At 33.1% G+C, this 22313-nt stretch overlaps 1 protein-coding gene and 1 non-coding gene across 2 annotated transcripts in view; one reads left to right on the top strand and one right to left on the bottom strand.

Moving 5' to 3' along the window:
• The window catches only part of LOC129941647 (GTPase-activating protein CdGAPr), a 173575-nt gene that overhangs the window by 4679 nt on the left and 146583 nt on the right, over positions 1 to 22313 (top strand). The window lies entirely within an intron of this gene.
• On the bottom strand, positions 10892 to 10964 carry Trnar-acg (transfer RNA arginine (anticodon ACG)). Its single transcript has one exon. It is a non-coding gene; the product is annotated as a tRNA-Arg (tRNA).

Below are 22313 nucleotides of genomic sequence, written 5' to 3'. Positions count from 1 at the left end.
AATATGAACAAAAAACTCGAAGAATCTAATCCAAGCATGGAGTGGGGATAAACCAAAACATAAACTGTTCTCATTGACCTCTTTTTGAAGGCATAATTCAATGTTGTTCATTTCCTTTGGTGTCGCTCCACATATGTAACATTTTAAAGATGTTGTTTCGTTAAGTGCGTTGCAGACTTTTCCATCAACCATAGTTAAACGTAAGTTATTAGTGACTGTCCATTCTTTATCATTAATAGTTATAGTTAAAGGCTGCAAGGCCTTTATTTTGTCAGTATAATATTGTTCTTCAAAAACAGATACAGCAGTAGTTTCTTTTTTAAATTGAAATCTAATTGGCCGACAGTATCGTGTTGAGGCAGGTCGAGGATTTTTCCAAACAACAACATCTTCATTATTGTCATTTTTTAATGTAAGCTTCAGTGGAACATAAGATGTAACAAATAAATCGCTGTCTTTAGCATTAGGATCATGAAAGCTTTGTTTGTACTCGCTTTGGCCTGTAGTTCCATCAAATCCCCATTTCCCTTGTAACTGTAGGCTTTTATATGAGTCCCTGTTGAGAGTGTCAAGAACGTCTTTTTCCGAAGTAAGAATTCTTGTTGCCGTGTGGTTAAGTAAAGCCTGTAAATCTACTTCGGCACCTATCTCGGTGACACTAATTTTGTCGGCTTCAGGATAGCAGTTCTTTTTTTCCTTCTTAATAATTTTGTAGCTAGGCATTGCATTTTTTTTAATCTTGGTGTTGACAAAACTCTGAATAAGTAAGTACTGGTTCTTTGTAAGCTTTGCTTCTACAAACAGCGATAGTACTTCACAAGGCGTTGCACTCATTGTATTTTCTTTTATATATGACGTTTCACGCAAAGCTGTAGCAATTGATTCGTCGGTTCTCGATATTTCAGCCACACGTCTTCGTTTACTCCGCGCAGAACATTCTTGGAAACTTTTTTTAGGACGACCTCGTTGTTGTGATGTACTTGGATAATCTTCGTCATCAGGATAACTTAAAAAGACAGTCTCAGATTTGTCAAGCCAAGATGAATAATTTCTTATAATTGAATTTTGTCGGGCCTTATTGTTCTTCCAAAATTCTGTTAACTTCTCGCATACGAAATAAATCCGGTCATAGATCAAATTCAATATTATCAACACCTTGATAAGGCCAACTGTGTTTAATGTTTTCCAGGATTTGGCTGGCTTGTGTTGACAATGTTGGATTATTTCTTCGACTTTCAAGCCATTTATCAAATAAAAAATTGCGTTTAATTACGCATTGATAACCAGCACCTACCAAAGATAAAACGATCAGTTAAAACCGTTTTTTTTTTTTACCGAAAATTAACAAAATATGGTTTTTAAATTACCATAACTCGAAAAAGGGAAAAAACGGGAAAAAAAATTTTCTTTTTTGAAAAGCTAGAACACTCTTCTACATTTTAGTACCTCTTTTGTAGTGGGCACTCTAAGGCAAACCAACTAAATCTTTAATTGACTGTTAACTGAGCTCAATAAAAAGTTATAAAAAGTACATCGCGTAGGGGTCCTATTACATTGACACCTTAAGTTATTAAAATATAAAATGTATGTTTTTAGAAAGTACTTACCTTCTTGTTTAATATCCATAACAAAAAATATTGCTCACACTTGATTAAAAATAGTTATCACCATCACAAGTTCCCTAATAAAAAAGTGCACCGTTAAGCGAGCTGAATGTTTAATTATGTTTTAACTTTGAATGGCTATAAAGGAATGAAAAAAAATAATGCGTACACATTTTTTTTTGGTTTTGGTTTAACGGGATTTTTAAGAACCTGATTAACACTTTGAGTTCTTGATTAGTGACATTTATTTTTTTTAATTTTGGCCTATGGAGGTACCCACTGTGCAAAGGTAACCAATTCGAAAAAGTTGTACACACAATTAACACAACAGCGTGGTAGAACATGCTTAGGCAAAAAAGTAACAGTATATCTGGACTACCGAAGCTTTGAGGAAGTCGCAACATCGGCCTGCGAAAGGCTATAAATGCTCAACAGTCTAAGGTGGAAATTTGTAGGAATCAACTAGTTTCTGCAGTTAGCAGCGCGCTTACGTTTTTGATTAAGTTCTTTATCCAAACGTGTGCGGGCTTTCTTTACATTGCCAGTATTAAGACCAATGACTTTTTAAATCGGATGAGTATTTTTACAACATTATTAAAGAGGTATTCCAGCTAGTGTAAAAAGCCTGTAATGCGACCCACAATTTTATCTTTAAATTGGTGCCACTAGTACACAGACACGAATAAAAACTGCAAGAATCTCTGATTTAGATTATAGGGACCTTAAAATGTCGAGAAATGTCAATATTTTCAATTCGACCAATAACAATTACATACTTCCCACAGGAAGTTACAAATATAAAGTACCTATACAAACAAAAGTTCAAGAATTTCCAGAATTTTTGTTCGTATTTTGTCAAGGTCAAAATTAGCCATCTCAATGGCCATCGTCTTGCCGAATAGTGTCCTTAGACAGTTTATACTCCACACAACCAGCATCCCAAAAAACTTCTATTGGTCTCAATGTCCTGGATACATTTGTAAAGTTTGTTAATGCTGCTGTAGCAGCTATACATATGTATGTCATCATTATTATTCATTTGTTTAACTATTTAAAATTTTCATTTCACTCAGTTTCAAATCAATGTATTCGAATCACTCTATTTAAATTAACTATCGCAGTAACCTTTGAAATTTCATTTTATTATTGAGAATTTTACTTTTGTTATTCGTTCTTAGATTTTCATAGAACGTAGAATAATCTTGTTTTCTTTAAAATTAATAAATAATTTGTTTTAGTTTTCCAATACGCTTTCGTCTTTTAATTTTTTAACTTGAATTTTATTGAATGGGTATTGGTCAAGCTCGAATCAAGACCAGAATCCATATTGGTGACCCCTACGTTGAAAAAAAGTACGCATAGAAAGAAAAAAAGATTGTTGAATTTCTCGAAAGTTCTACAGAAAATAATTGAAAATGCTAGATGATGACCAGGTCAGACAAAACGTTAGCGGCGAATTGCATCGTGTTTCTATCAAGCCACCACCATTTTTGCAAGACCAACCCAATTTTTTTTGTTTTATTCAGATGGAGTCGCAGTTCAACATTGACATAACAAAATATCACTACGTCGTTGCTTCATTAGATCAGAATGTTTCTTCAAGTGTCAGTGATACACTTCGGAATCCACAAGAAAAAAATAAATATGAAGGACTGAAAAAGTGATAATATCAGAATTCACTGACTGATCAAAAGAAGTTGCGTAAATTGATAAACAGTGTTGAGCTTGGTGACTTGGATCCATCTAAGCTTGTGAAAAAAATGAAAGAACTTGGGAAAAACCAACTTTCCGATGATGTGCTCAAAACATTGTGGTTGGAAAGACTTCCGGACAACATAAGAGCTGTTATTTGCATTTGCTTAGGCTAGGGTTGCCAGAAGAATTTTGATGAAACTAAGCAGCGAGATTTGCAATCCCGGACTTTTTCGGACAAATTAGAGTCCAAAAAAGAGTACAAAACGAGGACTCACAGGCTACTTACTTTTTTTGAAATATTTTATTAAGGTACTTCAGTTATTTTTAAATAATAAAAATAAATTAATTTATAAATAGTTACATATTATGTAGGTACATTTGTCATCAAATTTCATACCAACATTTCATATTTTGTATACGTTAAGTTAATAACATTTAGCACATTATATACATTTTTATATATATTGCATAAATGAAATTTAAAAATTAAAAAAAAAAGTTTAAGGTACCCCGTAGGTTGGACATTTTATAAATACATACCTACATAGTTAATTAACTGAAAAGATTTTTGAGAATGATCTATTCTAATTGTATTTTTCATTGCATCTAATTTTGTTAAGTATTTCACCATCGCTTGACATTAAAGAATCATAAATAGCTTGAATATTAAATTTTGTTATAATTATGCATTTGACAGTGTCGGACACCAATTTGTTTCTTTCTTTTGTCCACTGCGAATTAATCAAAGAAAAAGCTCTTTCAACATCGGCATTGTGACTAGGAATTGCGAAATAAAACTTCGAAATTGTATTTAATTCACTGAATAATTCTATGGAGGTAAAACTTTTATAGAATTCAGTCCATTTTGTGTTAACATTAGTTTCATCGCAAGATTACAAAATTGATCAAATAACGCACTGTCCCTAACATTAACACCTTTTTCCTGAATATAAATCATACATGGTTCAACTGGTTTCCACGTAACGTTTTTATCATTGAACTGCATCCACGAAAAAACTTTAAATTCTTCGAAAGGTTTTAGCCACGATTCAATATATTTGACAGTTACATTATAGAGGTTATTGGTATCAATTTTAAATTTGTTTACTTTTTCTTGTAAACCAGATTCAACAAGTTTTTTCATGATAGATTTAATTTTGATAGGAATAAAAGTACGGTCTCAAACAATCACGGTCTCAATAATACATATTAAATGAAAAACAAAAACATTGAGGTGTAAATCCAATCCAACTGAAAAAGATGACATTGACGTTTGACAGCCAAAAAATTCTGCTTGTGTAAATTCTGTTCAATCAAATTCTGTTTGTTTGGAATTTCTCTTTCTAAATGATTGGTTCTGTTTATTTCTTTAAACTTATTAGCCGCAATTGAGTTTTAGATAATACATAGATAATGATACATAAAGAATATTAAAAATTAGTGATAAAAAATGGCAATCCCGGACAATCAGCAAAAACTATCCCGGACATTCCCCGCATAGGTTAAAAAGAGTACATGTCCGCTTTCAAAGCTTTCAAAGCTTTCAAAGCAAGCTGACACAATGGCCAAGATGCAGAGCATCTCAAACATATCAGCAGTTGGAAGCCAATCTGAAATTTTATCAAGAATCGATGCGCTTTAAAAACAAGTCGAAGAACTAAGAACATCAAGACCAGGAAAAAGAGATTTAAGCAAAAGTCGCAGTATCTAAGTCTAAACCACGTCTTCCACTTTGTCCCTATCATTTTAGGTTCGGCAAGGATGCAAAAAAATGCGTTGAACCTTGCCAATTCAAAAAATTCGACCTCTCGGAAAACTAAATGAGGCTCTGTCATCGGAAGCGACACTGCACAGAGCTGACACAAATGAAAGCCGTCGCTTATTTATACGAGATCGAAAAACAAACCAAGGATATCTTGTAGACACAGGTGCAGACTTTTCCGTCTGATTTCTTTTTCGTGATTTTGACAGATTTTTTCGGTGACCTCTTATTTCTTTACATTTTCGTACTTTTCAAAATTCTTTCCAAATCCTGTACAAAATTTCTGAACAAAAAAGTTGTTTGACAGATCTGTAGCATCCAATATCCATATTGTCTAATTAATGAACAATACAAAGAATTGCGTGTTTAGACGAGTTCGGAGAACTATAAGAATTCGGTTAACTTATTGATAGAAAATTGGCCGAGGATTGGTTGTCACTTTTGACAGATAAAATTGGTTTTCTATCAACCATAGGTTGACATTTTTCTTACGAATAATCTGCCAATAGATTTTCCAAATGTGTATAATTTGCTTAAGTTTGTATAGATGAAAAAAAAAACTTGTTTTAATAGCAAAAAGGAGAAAAAAAAAAGATATATGCATCTAAAGATTTTGAAAGCCAACTTAAGAAGGCTTTTCTAGAATTTGTTTAAGAGTTTCAGTTTAAAAAAATTTCTAATGACAATTTTGCACTTTTGGCCAATGAGCATAAATAACAATTTTATAAAATTATTAAATTACTCATCTTCAAATGGATTATTAAAGGATGAAATATGTATATTTAAAAAGAAGTGTATTAGGTGTTAATTTTCGAACGAACCAAATTTCCTTCGTCTTAACTTGGCACTAGTCAATCTGAAACAACCTTGTTTATGGTATCTCACAATTTGCAGCTGGCGACGACGACGAGCACTTATTGAAATGTTCAAATTTGCTCAAGTTTTAAAAGGCTTTAATGGAAGTTATAGGTAAAACGAATAACAGTTACTGTTAAGTACCTTTTATCATTGATTACCACTTACCGTAAACAAGCACTAGACTCATAAAAAGTAAAATTATTCAGGAATTGAATAATACCAAACTATTCAAATACCATTATCACCATTATCACAAGTAATATTGTAAAAACAGATTCTCGAAAAATATTGAATGAATTTCTATTAAAAATCAACATTCTCGGCTATCATCATTTTATGCGGTAACTATTTCTCTTTTTATGTGTTTTCTTGTTTTGTTTTTATTTTTGTTTTCTAATTTGGTTCATTTAACTCTTGAATGATTTTTTATTATATGAATTAATTACTCTTAAAGATTCTACTGTACGACTTCCATAATGAATGTACATAAATAAAAATACCAAATTAACACATAAATATTTAAGATAATCAACCCTAAAATAAATGACACCACAAAAGCCGATTGAATCGAATTTAAGTTTGACCAAATTTAAAAAAAAAAAACACAACAACGGAACGGAAATATAATATTAGTCATAGTTCATAGACGGGCTAGTATAGTTTAATAAAGCTATTGAGAGTAATGGGGGATTTTACGGTTAGATTAAAAGAAGACAAATGAAAAAGAACTTAACATTTAAATGTCACAAATATGACAGTTTGATGAGAAGGACCGATTTTGATTTGCTTTTATTTCCTGCTTAGGTCCAACAATAAAAACTAATGTGTTCTATATTTTCCTTCTGCTTTTTATGTGCGTTCGAATCAGATTTTGAATTTCTCATTATGTATCTAAAAGGAGACAATTTCGGGGCAGACAGTGTGGAAAAGTTGAGAATTGTCCATAAATCAAATTTAAATTGATAATAGGAGCTCTGGAGTGAGAAGGTGATGTCACAATAAACAATGATTGGGCATATTTTATTAGGTAGGCCCTATGTCAAACGATTTCGTATGATATTTTGGTTTGAAAAGATGATTTTCAAAATTTTAAACAAATTCAGTTAAAATTGTTGTAAAGGGTTTTCCAATAGAGGCTTGACCTTCGTACGTCGTCTCTTCAAATGATTCATGAGCTTCAATTCTTAAGTGCATGTAACTTAGTTACTTACTTAAGGTGGCGCTACAGTCCTGTGTGAACTAGGACCTCACCCAAAGAAATTCTCCATCTAGCTCGGTCCCCAGCTCTCCTGTGGGTGTGGATTCGAAGACTCTCCGGGCCGGAGCATTGGTTTCCAATTGGTTTCGATACATACGGGACCGTAGATCACACGGATGAACTTTTCTCTCGAAACGACCCAAGGTACTTTCATCCGGTTTTGTCATAGTTCATGCTTCTGCACCCTATAGCAGGTCGGGGATGATGAGGGTATTATATAGCGACTCTTTGGTCCTTAGAGAGAGGGCTTTGCCAATCAATTGTTTTCTTAGCCCAAAGAAACAGCGGTTAGCAATAGTTATTCTTCGTTTCATCTCAGCGCTGGTGTTGTTTTCTGCGTTTAAAGCGGAACCTAGGTAGACGAAGTCCTTGACTACCTCAAAGTTACGCCTGTCGATGCTGACGTTTTGACCGAGATGACGGTGTTTTAGGTCATTTCTGACGACAGCATGTACTTTTTTTTGTCCTAATTAACCGTTAAACCCATTTTTGCCGCCTCTGCCTCAATACTCACAAAAGCCCCATGGACATCACGAGTTCTTCCGATTATGTCATCAGCATATGCTAGTAATTGGACAGACTTGACAGATAGTGCCTCTGGTGTTGACGTGTGAGCTCTGCACTATTTTTTCAAGTACGATGTCAAAAAATCGCATGACAGCGCATCACCTTGTCTAAAACCTTTTTTGATATCGAAAGGTTCTGTTAAGTTGTTTCCAACCTTTATGAAGCAGCTTGAATTCTCCATGGTCACCCTGCCCAAACGCACGAGTTTGGCAGGGATGCCAAAACTAGACATGTCTCTATACAGCTCGTCCCTGCAGATGCTGTCATATGCGGCCTTGAAATCGATGGGAAGATGATGGCTGTCGATTTGGTGTTCTTGGATTTTTTCCAGGATCTGCCGTAATGTGAATATTTTAATGACTGTGGACTTTCTGGTCTAAAACCACACTGATAAGGACCTATCAGGTTGTTGACGATGGGCTTCAGACGTTCACATATTACGGCAGAGAAGATTCTGTAAGCGATGTTAAGTAGACTGATTCCTTTATAGTTGGTGCAGTTTAGTGGGTCTTCTTTTTTCAGAATCGGGCAAACAATACTGAGGTTCCATTCATCGGTCATGCTTCCTTGGGACCATATCTTACAGATTAGTTGGTGCATGCTCCTAACCAACTTATCTCCAGGTGCTTTAAAGAGCTCGGCATTCAAGCCATCCGCTCCAGCGGCTTTTATTAGACTTCAGCTTAGATATGGCAATCTTTACTTCGTCTAAGTTGGGAGGACGGGATTGTTGGCTTTCGTCGTCTATGTTGAATGGATCATCCTGTGTTGGCGGCAGAGAACATCGAGATAGGTTACTTGTAACTCGGTCGGAGAATGTTTTGTCGATCTCTTGCGATTGTAGCCGTTCGAAGTTGTATCTTCTCCCAGCATCTCCCTGTTTTGCCTTGGGTCTGGAAACTCGAACTGCTACCTTGGCTACAACGAGGCAGTGGTTCGAGTCGATGTTAGCTCCTCGGAAAGTTCGTACATCCATGATGCTGGAAGCGTGTCTGGCGTCGATCGCAATATGGTCAATCTGGTTGACGGTAGATTGATCTGGAGATCTCCAAGTTCCTTTTTGGATGTTGAGGTGTAGAAAACGCGTACTTAAACGTAAATTAAACAAATATAAAATTGTGAATGATATTTCTTTTTTATTATGAAGTTTGAACGTTGATAATACGTGTGAAACTCTAAATCATTTAAATCGATTCATCGAATCTTTTGAGGTAATTTTCGACCACTTTTTGACACATATGGGCGGTACCTCAGCCATAAGAAGACGAATGTTAGTTTTTAAGTGCTCAAGAGTCGTCGTAAAACGGTCTTTTGCGTAGCCTCACAAAAAAAAAGGCCAGTGGTGTCAAAACACATGATCTTGGTGGCCAGTTTGATATCGCCACGACGAGAAATTATGCGTCCGGGAAATGTTTCTTACAATAAAGCCATGTTCGCTCGTGTTGTGTGGCATGTATTCTTCAAGAGCAGGCAAAAATCGCTTATCTAATGACCATAACACTCCGAATTGAATTTGGCAGTTTTAATCGTCGTTTTCGAATAAGTAAGGTCCAATTACACCTCCGGACCAAAGAGCGCACCAAACATTTTCTTTTTATGGATGCAATGGCTTCTTTACAACACCTCCTGTTTTTGAAGCATCCATTCAAAGTATCTACGACCGACGTTGTGAATTGTCAGCTTGCTTTAGTTGTTGTGTGAGCTGGACTTTATATGGATAAAGGTGTAGATCTAAATGCAAAATACACCATAATGTATCGTAAGACAGTCCTAATTCCTGAGAAGTACGAGGAATCGACACATCCGGGTCTTCGGCAACACTTTCACTTAGGTTCGTTTCACACTACACAGTTTTGACCGTACGACAAAAAACCGGACGGCGATATTTTGTTAGAAACGCGAAGAAGAGCATATTCGCTTTCGTATTATACGGTCACGGCAAAATGCCGACGCCGCGCCACTATACGGCAGCCGGACGGCGCGATAAGCTTAGTGGCGTACGTGACGAAATGCATGTTTTTACATCATACTATTTTATTCGTACGGCAGAGTTCGATCAGCCACTTCAAGATAGGATTCTAAGTATACTAAGCACAGGAACCCTTCATATATCCTGTTTTAACGTACGGTTAAAACTGTGTAATGTGTAATTGGTCATTGATCCGTTTTATGCCGTCCGGTTTTTTGCAGTACATAGTGTGAAACGCGCCTTACAGAAGTGATATTTTCAGTTGTACAAGCGAATCGATATATCTGTAACCAGTCCAGTCTACGTAGTTGGACGATTATGTAAATCCTAATCTCCTCTTTTAACAATTTGTATGCCTTGTGCGATAATTAAGCCATTCATTTTCGTTCAGATTTCAGATTTTCACCTGAAAAAAAATTGTTTTACAACTTAATTTGACACATGTCGAATTCCAGCCCTATACTTTTGAAACCGCAAAATGAATAAGCCGTTACATTGCCTGTCGACTAGGGCAAGATTAACGATTAAAAATTGAAGTTACCGCTCTTAAATTTGATGTCACCAACTTGGAATTTTGGTAGCAAATGTTTATAATTTGAAGACGTCATGATAAAAATGTTGAGTTTACTTAATAAATTGACAATGACAGTTCGATTATTAGTAAAAGGGTCCGTTCACAAGTCCTTTTAAATAAACCCGATACTTGCTCAAGAACTGCAAAAGTGAACAAATGTTTTAGCACAATGTCTACAGTAAAGCTTATAAAACGAAAAGTTGGTAAACAACGCCCACCGTTGACTCGTTTAGATGGTGCTGTTTTTTTCTAAACGTAGTCCACAAATTAGTCCAGCTTTGTTTAATCGAACGATCTTGGAAAACACGCCAGTGGCCCATGGACTCAAGATATTGTGCTTATCAAAGGTTTTCTCCAATAAAATAATTGTTTCGTTGCATCGCCCGAGCTCTTCAGCATAGATCAAGTGACAGCTGTCAAAAAGAATAACTCCGAAAAAAGCATTGCCAGATTGAAAGCCTCTTATTATGTTTTTAAAATAAACAAATAGATTTGAATGTTTTTAACAAAATGTCTAACCACTAACTTTTAAATGATATTGATAAAATGTTAAAGAATACATTTTACTAAATAAACTGAATGAATACAAGAAAAAAAAATGTCTCGATCCTGCCAGGAGTCGAACCTGGAATCTTCTGATCCGTAGTCAGACGCGTTATCCATTGCGCCACAGGACCGTTGTTTTTGCTGTAATTCAAAATCACGTCTTATTTTTCTTGACCATCATCACGTTTTAAACTGAGTATTGTTAAAACAACAACAATAAACAATATCGTCTTTTATTTTTAAATCTATAAATAAAGTCACATTCTTCACTCAAATAAAACCCAAATGTGTTTTGTATACATTGGAAACACTTTAAACACACACAACATGATGCCCATGCCTACATTCTCCCTTCTCTGCTATTGTTTGTGGCCTTCTTTTTTTTCCCAAACGCGCATATTGACACGACAAACTAAACAAACGACGACGCGACGAACGGACGCACGAGCAAAACAAGACGCACAAATTATTTTGTCAGATAAAAATAAATTTGTAGGTAAAAAAGTTCAGAATTTTACAACTAAAGCAAAAATGATGATGTTTTAATTTAATTTTGCTATAAATAAATTTATTTTCGTTGGAATACCTCACATACTTTTTCGTGGAAAATATTTTTGTTGTAAACTATTTTTAATAAATTACTTTATTTTTATCTCAAATTACCTCACTTCACAATATTTGTTAGTTCAAAGTTGAGAGGCAAAGTTTTTGTTATTTCGGTAAATCAAATCGAAATGTTGTAAAATGGAAAAGAAACCATAAACAACTCAAACTGTGAATTGATATCAAATTATATTTCGAATGACATTGAACTTCCTCTTTCATTATGTTTAAACTGTCTTAAGGCAGTTTTATTAAGATGACAGATGATACATGATATGAGAGTTATGCGTCGCCATGCATATATGTACCAAAAATTGGTGTAACCTGCGTCATTTGAAATGTCAAAAAGTTAACATAAAGGTGAAACTCTGTTTACTTTCTTGTTTCTTTGGTGGGACATCCACCCACATTTTATTCATGTCAAACACTTAATAGTCTGAGAGGTTTCGATGCAAATGATTAAGTTATTCTTCCAGTTGCACGCATGATTATTATTAAGAAAATACAATTTATAGAAATTGAAGGCTGTGGTGGATAACATTTCTATGTGAAATTTTTCGTCCCTAAAATTGGTAAAGTGAAACATTTATTTTAGTATCACTTGTAACTTATTTGCATTTTGAATTATGTTTCTAAGAGACTTCCATTGATTGACAACAAATATAAAATTAAAGTCAAAAATATCAAGAGATATTCACCATAAGAAAGGAATTCCTTCATTTATGTAAAAAGAGTGGTGCCAATCTTAAAACAGATATTTCAACAGCTGTCTTTAAAATGCACAAAACTTTAAATAGTCTATTGTTAAGGATCTACAATTTACAAGTTAGCAATTTGCTAAATATTAAACCTTTCTTAAATTTTTGCTAGCTAGTAAATTACTAATTGGCTTTTATTAAAAAACTGGCATCGAAACATGTCTAAAACGTCACAGTTCGTAAAAGTTAACAGAGCAAATACGCTTAAAACGACCTATAAATTGGAATTCCGAAATTTTTTGTACAGACGACACATGGATTTAGCAATTTACTAAAAGTTAATGTAGCCATTCCTTGATTTTAAATTAACAAATTGTTAAGAGATAGTAGGGTGTTAAAATCGTTTAAAGTTAAGTAAATCATCTTTTAAGCTAAGTAAATGGCTAAAAATGACTTTAAAATTTTATTGAATCGTGTAAAATTTTGCGTCAGTAAAAATTTAACTAAATGAGTAACTGATGAGTAAAGTCTATTACTTTAAATTTGGACGTGATTCCTCAGTATAGAAGATAAATAAATGAGTTCCACAAAACTAAAATTACCCCACGGACTATAAATAAATGTCTGAATCTTCTTCTTCTTATTTTGTTTGAGTTTTTAATTGATTGTGATGAATGAGTTTCCCTTGTATTTCGTTAATATGTTCGAAAATAGGTTTACGATTACGATTACGATCAGAATGTTATGTTGTTTTTCTCTAATAGCGTGCTATGATTTTGTGTGGTAACGTCCTCTCGGATGAATGAACTTGATTTGAATAATTTAATTTTATTTTATTTGTTTTTAAGTTTTATTTATACTATTTCTATATATAAATTTAAGTTTTAGTTATAAAAAGTTAATCTTCTTTCACAAAGACTGTCAATAAAAATATATACATCAAATTTTTCACTACAATCTGACATTTGGTATTAATGTGGGTTTGTTTCCTTCAAAGCGCTACAAAACGTTGTAATTATTAGCCTTAACCCACATTCATGCTAAAAATGCTATCCAAAAATGTTTTCCGAAGTTATTTTCACTTGAAAAATGTCCCTTAGTTTCAAAATACATAAGTTTCTTCAGAAAAAAGAAAATGTATCTACCATAGTGCTTGAGCTGTCACTGTCACGCAACTCACTTAATATTATTATTCTTTTTCTTTTCCCATTCCAAATACAAAAACTAGAAGTAAAACACTATTCTTGTCATAATAACTAATATTATTTAACAACAATAACTAAAAATCATCGCGGATAAGTTAATATTGATCATTAATCGTAAAATACAAATAAAATATAATCCGCATCACCATCTAAACAGTGATGTCATTCATTTATATTATACACATAATATTGTTAACCATCAATCATTGAACCCGTTTTCATCCGTCAAACCAAACACTCTCGTCGAAGAAGAGGAGGAAAATAATTTTACGTCAACATCAATATTCGAAATGATGTAATTTTGTTTTCTCCCATCAGATATGGTACGCACGTATATAATCATACATCGATCGCATAATCTCACTCAACCTCCAAAAAATAAACAAATTTTCTTAAAAAACAAAAATGATATTAATTTCATGGAATATCAAAAATTATTCCCGCCATTAAAAGCGTCATCGTATCGATATACAGATAATCACTGAACAAACTGTTGCATAATTTTTGTATGCATCACTGAATGCATCCGTCATCAGTTTCGATGATGATGATGATGACGATGGCATCCATGTTGTTGATGATGATGGATGATGGATTTGTCTTGTCAAATCAGTTTAGTTTCCTATTTCTTTCTTTTCATTTCTTGGAAAACATTCAACTTCCTTTTGACAATTTAAAAGGAGTTCTTATAGGTGTCTACACAGAAAACACAGTAAATTATTGAATAACGCCCGTTTATCGAAAATCAAAGTGGGCACAAATATCTATTCCTAAATGTGCAAGTATAAAGACATTAAGCGAAAGGAAATGAATATCCATTTATCTACTCAAACAGACAGACAGACACACAAAGTTAGCTCTTTTATTTTTTCGATAGAAAAGTGAAATTTCCTTTTTCAGTCATTTTCATATGGATATAAAAATGGCAGAGTTCAGTGGGCTTTTCTCGGCTGACGGCTGCAACTGCGTTTTCTAATGCCCTTCCTTTTTAAAATGGTTATAACTATGTATGTTTGAATAAACTCTTCACGACGCGACGGCGAATATATCGGTGTCTGTCTGTCTGTATCTTAAACTTCATCTATTTGCTGTCTTGTCCGGTTCCTTCTACCACATCACACCACCAACACCATAATGACGATGACGACGACTCGGGTTCGAATTCGTGTCCAATTGTAAAAAATTCCCCTTCGTTTGGTTAGACTTTGTTTTCAGGGGGAGGCGAGGAAGGATATAAAAATAACACTTTCTATTATATTTTTATATTTTCTTTCGTGTTTTGTATTGCAACGACTACGGCTTGGATGGCGCGCGTTCAAGGAGCAATCATGAAAAAAACAGCAACAGCAGTCCCAAAAGCGAAATGTAATGTCGGCTTTATGACGGCAACTTACTCGACTCAACTCAACTCGACTAGACGAATCTGTATACAAATACAAAACATTCACGCCGCGTTGCGATGGCGCTGGCTGTATAGAAAAGCATATATAAGTATCTACCTACCAGCAGCGCAACAGTCGTGATTGCCTGATTATTTACGATCGAAGGAGTTATAAGTCAAGGTGCGTTTGATGATGGTGAATTCGTTCACTATAAATTCGTGGCCATTTTTGTGTACCTTGTCTCTGGCTTATAAACCAAATGAAAGTGTTGCATTCAGTGCAAATCCAATCCAAAACAGCCAAAGCCAGCTGCTGTCAAAATAAAAAAGTTCAATGCACGTGTAGAAAAAGTAAATATTTTCGAAAGTCATGGATTTTTTATAATTTTGTTTTTTGGATTAAATATTTGAACAGATGGATTATAATTCAATTGCAATAACTTTTCTATATTTTTAATCCTAGAGAAAGCTATTAAAACAAAAAAGTAATTAATTTTTCCAAAAAAAAAGAAAAGTGATTTAAAAACAGAGGAAATTAATAAATTATATAAAAATACGAAAATGATTTATTATGCAAATAGATATAATCCCCAGGATATTCGATAATGAGTTTTTCCCTTTTTTTGCAGCAGTTGTATGTAATTCTGTGAATAGTAATTTATTTAACGCATTTAAACACATAATCCTAGGAAATTTATTGCGTGCATTTTGTATATAACCCTGAACGTTCTCATGGAAGCACTTATTCTAACTGTTTATTACAATACATTGGCTATTGAAAACGTTTTGTACAATGTTTTTGTACATCTTAAACTATAATTCTTGTTTTTCTTCCTCACCCATGAAAAGAAATTATTGTAAGTGTTAGAGGAGTTTAATAATTCAGAAACGTCAAAGAAAGCAATTGAGTTAAAATCTATCTGGACATTATAATTGTCATTCTTATGGCTCATTCACAATGAAAGCATTTTCTTAAAATTATTGTTCTATAGTAACAATGCATTTGAGAGTGTAGTGCAGTGTAGGTTTATAAAAACTGTCAAAGTAAATTCAAGCAAAAATGTAATTCCCCAGATGTTAAAAAGAAAAAACACAAATTCAATTCTGTGCAAGTACAATTAAAGGACTAATTAAAAATAAACATTTAGAAGAGAAACTACTATTAATTGAATTATTAGATTAATATTTCTTTTTGATTTTCTTCTTATTTTTTCCAAACTGAATTTAGTGTTTAGGGAACAATGAATCACTAGGAATTCCTATTCACTAAGAAAATATGCTCTAATTTATTTTTAAATAATAAAATCTGAATCAAAAACACAATGCGTGGAAAGAAATCCATCTATTGGTTAATAATAAACAATTCAATAATATAACAAGCTGATTTTGACAGTTTTTGGGAACTTGCAGTGAAGATATTTAGTGGTTGAACACAGCTAATCATTTCAATTACTACGCGAATAATGTTAAAACTGTCAAATGTCCATTCGCCATTCACAACTTCATCAGGATGTGTTCCATAAACGTAGAAGACACAAAATTTCCTTAAAGGTATATTTCAAATATTCCTTGTTTATTGTAGAACTTCAGCATATCTTTAAATCAATTCCTTTTTGCTTTGTATGTCCAAGAAAAACTCAAAACCCAGATATGTAATGTAATATACAAAAAAAAAACCCACAGGAAACCATTGAATTCCTATTCCTGTGGCTATATATTTAGTGCAATTAATTTCTGTCAATTGTCATTCCAAGCAAAGTGTTCATGGCATCCTCCATTTTGTATTTATTTCCAATTCAATTTATCAACGACCTGTCAAATCAACAATTAGTTTACTTGACACATGCTGATGGTGCCCACACAAACACAAACGTACTCGACGACAAAATGATAACACATTACGATTTAATTTAAGAACTCTTAGTCACTTTTTGTTTTCATGACTAAATTACTTATAATTGTCATTGTCTTTGTCGGCACTTGAAATAGCTTAGCTATTGAGGCTACACGCATCGCTTATTATTCTTATATTGTAAATTCCTCTCCGCATTGTAAGGCAAGAAAACATCTGGGCTATGCATGACACAAAAGATTCAAACTTACAACAAAAAGAAAAATCAATTTCAAAATAAAGCCTATTTATAATGAAATACATTTTTTCTCTCGTACACCTAATTGAAGTAAACTTATTTACAATCTCTGAGTCTTTCAAAGGTGACAGAACATTAGTTTTCTTAACTCAATTTCTGACAGATGATGGATATGATGCTGATTACGCTTTAATGATAAGGAGTTAAACTGTGCAATTTAATCTTTATTAATATTGAGCTAAAACATTCAGAAATCCAGCGAATATTTGAGCTAAAACTGAGCAACAACACAGGAGAAAAGTAAAAGAAGTTAAGTAGGTACGTAGGTATATGTATGTATGAATTTATACAACTGGGGGAAAATAAATCGACCTAATTTATTTCAATTGAAGTCGATTACAGTTATATGAACAAGTAGGTAGGTACATCTACATATGTACATATTTTTATTTGCAAATAAACAACCATTATCTGATGAGTAATGATCTTTTGAATCCGTAAACAAAGAAGTGAAAGGAGAATAAAAACAGAAACATTATACAGATAGGTATAGGTATTTATTTTAAACTTACTCTCTGCTCTGAGGGTTGAAATATATTTTGTTTTTAAATCTGTGATTCATTTGTATCGATTCGATTTGGTTTCTCTGGTAATAAAGAATTAAGGGCCAATGAGATTAATAAAAACAAATGTATAGCATCATTTTCTACTAAGGTAAAATTTATATTGTTCCCAAAAGTACAGGTGCTTAAAGGGAAATTTATTAGATAAGGTCCATTAAAGACAGTGGCCTCTATTTCAAAATTTGACGTCAAATAATATAAGTATGCTGATTATTAATGATTTTTAAAAGTGATCCAGATACAAGCTCATTTTTTTGTAAAGCAATACAATACATTATTTGTTGTCATAAGTTATTGTGCAACGCCCACGGTTGACCGAAATATTGATCTCGGCCACATATTTGAAGAAAAATGGTCCACTGTATAATCTGCTAAAGGTTGTTATTTGTTTGTTTGATTTATCTGAAATAATTGTCCAAGTTAAGTTTTCAATATTTCCCAAAGTTGTTCTGTTTAAGTGTGAAGCGACTCATGACTTCCCATGATGTAAAACTATAGTTTCAATTTTCTTGACTTAAGAATTGTATGGTTCACTTTTTATTGACGAAATGATTTTGTCGAAATAAACTAATAAAAATAAGAGCCACATTGTTTTTGGGACTCCATATGACAGTATAGTAATAAATAGTTAAAAAAACGATCCGCAGTAGTCCGGTGTTTATATTTGAAAATTGATACAATTGTACAAAAATTGACGAAATTCAGACGAAAACTGTTTTTGACTTAATAAAATGGACAATTTTGAGGAGAATTTGTTAAGAAAACGTCAGTAATAATTTGGTGCAGAATAGGTTTTGCTAGCAATTTAATGCCTTAAATCTTGACTTAATGGAAAAAATGAATAAAATACTTAAACTAACCTGTTTTGTTTGTCCATCAAACAATATAATTTATTAATAAGAGGAATTTTAAATGAAATCAATATGCCCGCATAGAAATTTCGGGAACGTGTCCTAATTTACAATCTTTAACAACAAGTCCAAAATATAATTGAAAAATTTAAGTTATTTAACCCCGGTCATTACTCAATACACCGTATTTTTTTTAAAGAAAATGTAGTTTTAGAGAGGATGGTAGAAATGGCGATTTCAAGGCAACCTAACCTGAGATCCAATTAGCGCTGTAGTGCGCCATTTTGATATTTAGAGAGGATACTAAAAGATTATTTATTTTTAACTATAAAAATGCAAAAATAGTTTGTCCAGTACCGCACAAGTCAATTCAGTGAACATATCGATAATCGATCAAAAATAATATTAAGCAAATCCAGCCATTCGGTGTCATACGTCAGTCGAGGAAGGGAACAATAACAAAGCCGGCTGTCGAGAGTATTTTTCGTCAAATAATTATATCTAAATGTTAAGTACCTTTTCATTATTCGTGGAGCGTACATTAATAGTCCGTCATTCCGGGAACGTATTTATTACATTTAATTATTGATGAAATTCTTTTTTACGATTCGAAATAACAAAGAAACTTAAAATATGTTCCTATTGACAAAGGCAGATGACATTTAAGATGGCCGCCGTATAATCAAAGGGCGCTTTTATTTGAAATCGTCATTTCGTGAACGGGTATTTTGGGAACGTTCCCGAACATGATTTAACGAATTTCTCTTGTAGAAGGTTTTGTATGTATTTTTTTATTATTGCTTATATAATATAGATACATAATACACCCATGTTATAAATCAAAGCTTAAATTATGTGCTTTGTTTTGTTCTTGTGGATTTTATCAAACTTAGAAAAACGTTCCCGAATTGATCTATAAGATATTTAATACTAAAAAATATTTCTAATAAAGTATAGAATTCTTTGCGCTGCCCTGTCAAAGTTTATTAATATACTCATTTTAGAACAGTATAAGCTAAAAGTCATCATTTTAGCTTGCAATTTTCTTTTTGTAATAAAACTAATTTTGAAATTTGCAACCTTGGTGATTTTGAGCCATATACCTCCAAGCTCCAAGAACGAGGTTTATAAAAAACTAAACAACTGTAAAGAAAGTATTTATATCCGTTTGGAACCTGAAGAGGAAGCAATCACTTTTACAAAGATAAAACTAAACAACTGTATAGAAAGTATTCATATCCTTTTATAACCTGAAGACGAAAGATTCGAATTGACGACGATAACTTTTACGTTCCAATAAACGCATCATCTTCAAATGAGCTTTTATTAACAGATGGTATATGTCTTCATGTAGTTGAAGTCAACTCAACGGTGTGACAAACCGTTTAAAAAAAAAAAACACTCGAGCTGGTATTTTTCTCCGAAACCATATATGCTCTGAAGAAGCTGTGATTTCTTGTGAACGAAGATCGCCATCATCCTGCATTAGACATAGCACTTAATTTAAACATGGCTTCACCTCATATGCTATCTAACAACAAAAAACTAGAATTCAACTTTAGTAGGTGTAATTTTGAAAAACTTTTAAACTTATTACGTACGATCATTAACATTTCTTATTCAACTCTTTTTGATTGTTTCTACAAAACGATTCCATTTAAAAAGACACAAAATAACTTGAATCTCACGTTAAAAACTTAAAAAAACAAAAGGAACAAAGCTTGGATAAAATATATTCAAACAAGAACTAATGACTAATAGGACGTTCATTATAATAAAACAACTTTTCACAGACTATTCTAACATCCTACATGGTAGCTACATATGGAAAATTTAATTCAAGCTTAAAAATAATCGTGATAGTTTTTGGAAATTCGTTAGTCGTAAGAATAAAACATGTGGGTACCCTAACTTAATGACTGATTTGATTCGACATCAAATAGTAATGAGCCGTGAACAATTGTGAATATGTTTGCAAACTACTTCAAAGATGATTTTGTAGATTATAATACTATTAGTTTTCCTAACACATCTACAACTGTTATAAGTTTCCCCACTTTAATTCTATCAATTTCGTTATAAGTGAAGATATTGTCCTTAATAGTATCCTACAACTTGACGAATATTTTAATCCTGGTCCCGACAGTGTACTATCATTAATTTAAAAGAAATGTGCTGCGTATTTAGCACACCCGTTATGTGTTCTTTTCAACATGTCTTTAAGTAACTCGCTGTTTCCTTTTATCTGGAAGAGCTCCTTCAGAATACCAGTACACAAAAAAGGTCCTAAAAACGATATAATAAACTACCGACCTATTGCTAAAATATCTGTGATACCCAAACTATTTGAGTCAATTGTATGTAGCGTCTTTTAAAAAGTTTTTGAAAAACGTGAACAAGTAGATTGAATCTTCACTGATTTCAGCAAGGCATTTGACAAATTGTGCCATAAAACTTTTAAAACTATCACAACAAGGTTTTAACGACTATTTCATAAACTGGACCTCCCCATATTTGCAAGATTGACGTTATAGTGTTTAATTTCGTAATGAGTGTTCAAGTTCTTTTGTTGTGAATTCTGGTGTCCCCCAGGGTAGTCACCTTGGTCCTATTCTATTTGTTTTATTTATAAATGACTTGGTTTCTATCATACCTAATGTATGCTGATGATATTCATATTTTAAAAAAAATGACTACATCTGACTGTCTTCTCTTGCAAGAAGACTTAATATTATTCAGGGAATGGTGCAATAATAATAGGCTTGTTTTAAATGTTGACAAATGTAAAACAATGAGTTTTACACGCAAAAAAGATTCAAAGTTTTCGTTTTAAGTTCGTTTTAAGTTCGTTTTTAGTTACATGTTTTATCTTGTCCTTTAAATAGAGAACATGTATTTTCTGACTTGGGCGTTGTCTTAGATCCTAAACGAACATTTACTGAACATATTAACTTCAAATAGACTTCTGAGTTTTGTTAAGAGATTTGGCCGTGATTTCCGTGATCCATATCTTTTAAAATTACTTTTTGTTTCATTTGTAAGACCAGTCCTGGAATGTGCTTGTGCAGTACGGTTACCTTACTGCGCCGCCGTACACGTCACAAGACTCGAAGCCATTCAGAAAAGACTTTTGCGTTTTTGTCTACGATCCCTTCCTTAGTTTCATGATATTCATATATTACTGTCTTATTTACAGAGACTTTCTCTCATAAATCTTCCTCCTTTGACAAATCATAGGATGTACTTGCAGTTTTTTTTTTTCATACACCATCAGTTCTTGGTAGTTTAAACTTTAGTTTTAGTCGTTCAAGTGTAAGACTCAAGAAACCATCAACCATCAATGAGGAATTTAGAAATGTCGTAATACCCAAAAGATCAGGGTGGTTGGGCTTTGTGCGCGTATATAAACGGTGAAGTAAGTATGGGGGCATGCTCCTGGCAGGCAAAACCCCTGCTTGGACTCTATAGGATTTGGGGTAGGTGAAGAGTTTGGTTTAGTCATTTAAAGAATCTGGATTTAGAGAAACTTTGTATACACACAAATTAGCACATACCCCAAATCTTAAATTGAGTCCAAGAAGGCGGTTTGCATGAGGCAACAAGGCCCCAAACTTATTTCACTGTTTTTACGTCATAATTCTATTATTTCAATTTGAAAATTGGCCTTATTTCGCTTTTTTTTAATAACCAAACATAGTTTTTACGCTTCTTTGAGGTTCCGACTTTTTGAGCGTTTGCGAGATAAACTTTGGAACTTAAAATGTCACGGTGCCCAAAATAAAAAAAAAAAAACAATTTGTCAGAATGCCCTAAATTTTGAAACACCTGAGATATTTTGAACGATAATTGGGCAATATGACATTGATTTGTCTTCTCAAAAAGTGTTTGGGCTATAGATCCATTTTTGAGCGATGTGACATTTTTAATTATCTTGTAGTTATTTTGTTGGGTAATACGACCAAATGTTTCTTATTATTTGGAATTTCATAAACCCCAACAATGTTTTAACGTCCAAAGGTTCAGTAAAAT

The sequence above is a fragment of the Eupeodes corollae genome, chromosome 1 (genome assembly GCF_945859685.1).
Source record: "Eupeodes corollae chromosome 1, idEupCoro1.1, whole genome shotgun sequence".
Lineage (NCBI taxonomy): Eukaryota > Metazoa > Arthropoda > Insecta > Diptera > Syrphidae > Eupeodes > Eupeodes corollae.
The sequence above is the reverse complement of the archived record's forward strand: the minus strand, read 5'-3'. Positions and strand labels throughout refer to the sequence as shown.